General features: G+C 45.4%; 1 pseudogene; it reads left to right on the top strand.

Annotated features, from left to right (window-relative positions):
• Nucleotides 1–1,544: 1,544 nt before the first annotated feature.
• LOC142864842 (metallothionein-1G pseudogene) lies at nucleotides 1,545–3,375 on the top strand (annotated as a pseudogene).
• Nucleotides 3,376–3,595: the final 220 nt, after the last annotated feature.

Genomic DNA, 3,595 nt, shown 5'->3' with positions numbered 1-3,595 from the left:
TTTGCCTTGCATATAGCCTTAGGCTTCTGTACAACTTTTAGCAGCAACAGGTACATTTTTCTTCTTATGTCCTATCCACCTGTCACTGCATTATACCAGAAACATAAGCCCTAAAAGGAGGGGAGGCCAGTCCGAGGCAGAGAGGGTTTGAGGATCACCAAAGACACGCTCCTCTCTCACAAGGTGGAGTTGTGGGCGCCCGTGTCCCAGCCCCCTTGCTATGAAGAGCAGTCCCATCATCCGTTCTGGCCAATGGCTTGGAGAGAAGGTGACATGCATGATCAACAATCCAGCGTGAGTTCCCCGTGCTCTCCTCCGTGGCAAACTTGGAGGCCGTGTGTTGAAGAGACAAGCACCACAAGAGGAAAGGAGCCAAATCCCCGAGGCACTGCTTGGAAATGTGTCATCCAGGAGAGTTTTCTAACAAAGAATGCCCACTCTGGACGTGGTCTGAGTGAGACATATGGCAAATGAATGGTATCAAACACAAATGCTCATAGGAGTTGGGGAAGGATTGGCAATTGTGGTCTCTCTGGATCAGTGACCGTTTACTTGAGAAGAGAGAGAGGTAAGCTGGGTCTTGAGAATGTGCCAGAAAGAGAGGAAGAACAGAAAGCCAGGCGGGAGCACAGTGATAGCTATGCATCATGTATGTTTGCAAGACATTAAATAGACCAGTTGGCTTGAGGTAAATTTGTAAAGGGATTTTGAAAGATTAGGAACTTTCTGGAAAGGACATGGCTTTGACTGCCATACCAGGAACCTGGTCTTATTAACGAACGGGACTCGCTGAAGATGTCTGTGTCTGCAATGCTGGCAGCACAAAGGTGACTTCAGGGAGAAGAGAGGAGATTGGGGACAGGAGAGCAAGAAAAATTAAATAAATGAACAAAAAAGAAAAGAAAGAAAAAACAGCCAGTTAAGGTGCTGGGGAGGATGGGGCACAGTGAACGAGAGGAAGTACAAACTCCCTGCTAACCTCATGTCTGTCTTTCCATCTTCCACCAATATCATGTATGCAGGTCATGTTTGTGCTCCTTGAAATGTGGCAACAGTCGGCCAGGTGCGGTGGCTCACGCCTGGAATCCTAGCACTCTGGGAGGCCGAGGCGGGCGGATTGCTCGAGGTCAGGAGTTCAAAACCAGCCTGAGCAAGAGCGAGACCCCCGTCTCTACCATAAAATTAATTGGCCAACTAATATATACACATAGAAAAAATTAGCCGGGCATGGTGGTGCATGCCTGTAGTCCCAGCTACTCGGGAGGCTGAGGCAGGAGGATTGCTTGAGCCCAGGAGTCTGAGGTTGCTGTGAGCTAGGCTGACGCCACGGCACTCACTCTAGCCTGGGCAACAACGTGAGACTCTGTCTCAAAAAAAGAAAAAAGAAAGAAAAAAAAATGTGGCAACAGTCTTTTTTATTTTACTTTATTTTTTATTTGGCAACAGTCTTTATCAATTTTCCCTTCTTATCCGCCGACAAGCACTCTGTTGGTGGCAGCCATGTGCGCGGTTCCGGAGGTGAACTGGGGTCCTTGGAGCCAGTCATGTCCCTCACGTTCCTCTCCGCCAGCTGCAGCTGCAAGAGGAGCACACAGGTCAGGTCGTGCCAAGAGGTGCCGGGGAGCCTCCTGAGGACGTCTGGGAGACTTCTTCACTGCTAACAGGAAAGAGCTGCTCAAGGGGAAACCTTTTCCTCTTCCTCCCACCCTCCTCTTCCTGCTTTCGAATGTGACGGTGATATCTGGAGCTGTGGCAACCAGTTCGAGACCACACAGTAAAGATGGTGGAACGAACAGATAGGCGGAGCTTCGTTTCTTGGTGACATTACTGAGTTGTCAGACCATGTTGATACTTCCTACCTCCAGACTTACGGGAGATAATTTGATGTCTTTATAGATCACGCCACAGTTAGCTAAGTTTTCTGTTACTTGAAACTAATGGCATCTCTGATTTATAGACTCCAAAATAAATTCGTTCTCAAAAGGCATTTATTATAAAATGTCATATGCCCCAAGTCATGCTGACGCGTACCTGATGATTTCATGCTGGGAGATATGAGGGCTGTCCAGAAAGTATCCAGCCATGTAATATGAAAAACAGTATTAACAATGGCTGCACACTTTCCAGACAGCCCTCATTTATTTCAGTTGTGATTAAAGAAATTCTAAGCAGTCAAGCTAAGACCCTTGCAATACATGCATATAAATGTCTTAACCCCAAATACAAAAGATATCAGATAAACCGAGAATGAAAGAGTCATCTGACAATCCTTTAAAAGCTAAATGGAAAGCAAGACCTCAAAGTAAGATTTCTAAAATGACAGAAGTCAGGCTGGGCACAGTGGCTCATACCTGTAATCCTAGCACTCTGGGAGGCCAAGGTGGGAGGATCGCTCAAGGTCAGGAGTTCAAAACCAGCCTGAGCAAGAGTGAGATCCTGTCTCTACTAAAAATAGAAAGAAATTAATTGGCCAACTAAAAATATGTAGAAAAAATTAGCTGGGCATGGTGGTGCATGCCTGTAGTCCCAGCTACTCCGTAGGCTGAGGCAGAAAGATTGCTTGAGCCCAGGAATTCAAGGTTGCTGTGAGCTAGGCTGATGCCACAGGATTCTAGCCCGAACAACAGAGTGAGACTCTGTCTCAAAACAAATAAACAAATAAAATGCAGAAGTCAAATAAATTACCAGTTTAGCCACCAATAATAAGAGTATAAAAAATGGGGCAAAGCATTCAGAAGACAGGAGGAAATTACTATATCCAAAAGAAAGAGTGTTATTTTGCCATGGACTGTAATATCATCGCTCCCCCCGAAAAAAAGCATTTATAATTAAAGCTGAAAAGTGAATATAAATTTTTCCCCAGACATAAATTTAATAAAGGATTTCAATAAATATTAATAATATAAATTGTTTATATAGAACTATGTATATCCTGTTTACTGAACACATAATTTATCAACCCTGTTAACAAATATTCCACAGTAAAGGCATTTTAATAAATGCATTTATTAGAAAATAAATGCATAAAAATCCTTTAAAGCCTTGTGCAAAATCTATATATAGATCCCAAAGAACAAAAGCAGAGTTCTGAAATGTACCTCTAGAAAATCAGAAGCGACCACGCCTCCCCGAACTCCTAAATCCCCTGCGTGCTGCTGTGTCCGGCTCCAGCAACTGCAGCTGCAGCTCGCCAGGGATCCCAGGCTCCTGCACCACCGGAAGTCCTGCGCCTGCGCCGGCTCCTGCAAATGCAAAGAGTGCAAATGCACCTCCTGCAAGAAGAGCTGCTGCTCCTGCTGCCCCGCGGGCTGCGCCAAGTGCGCCCAGGGCTGCGTCTGCAAAGGGGCATGGGACAAGCGCAGCTGCTGCGCCTGATGCCGGGAGAGCCCAGCTCCCAGGAGTAAATAGAGCCACGTGCACAAACCTGGATTTTTGCTTTCACACAGCCCTGACCCATTTGCTACATTCATTTTTCTACGAAACATGTGAATGACAATAAAACATTTTTGACTTGAAAAAAAAGAAAATCAGAAGCGAACAGAGGAAGAGGATGTGCTATTGTGTGAAAAGCTAATATTCTCTTATTCTACCCTCT

The sequence above is a fragment of the Microcebus murinus genome, chromosome 27 (assembly GCF_040939455.1).
Source record: "Microcebus murinus isolate Inina chromosome 27, M.murinus_Inina_mat1.0, whole genome shotgun sequence".
In the NCBI taxonomy this organism is placed as follows: domain Eukaryota; kingdom Metazoa; phylum Chordata; class Mammalia; order Primates; family Cheirogaleidae; genus Microcebus; species Microcebus murinus.
This window is presented reverse-complemented; position numbering and strand designations above follow the sequence as displayed.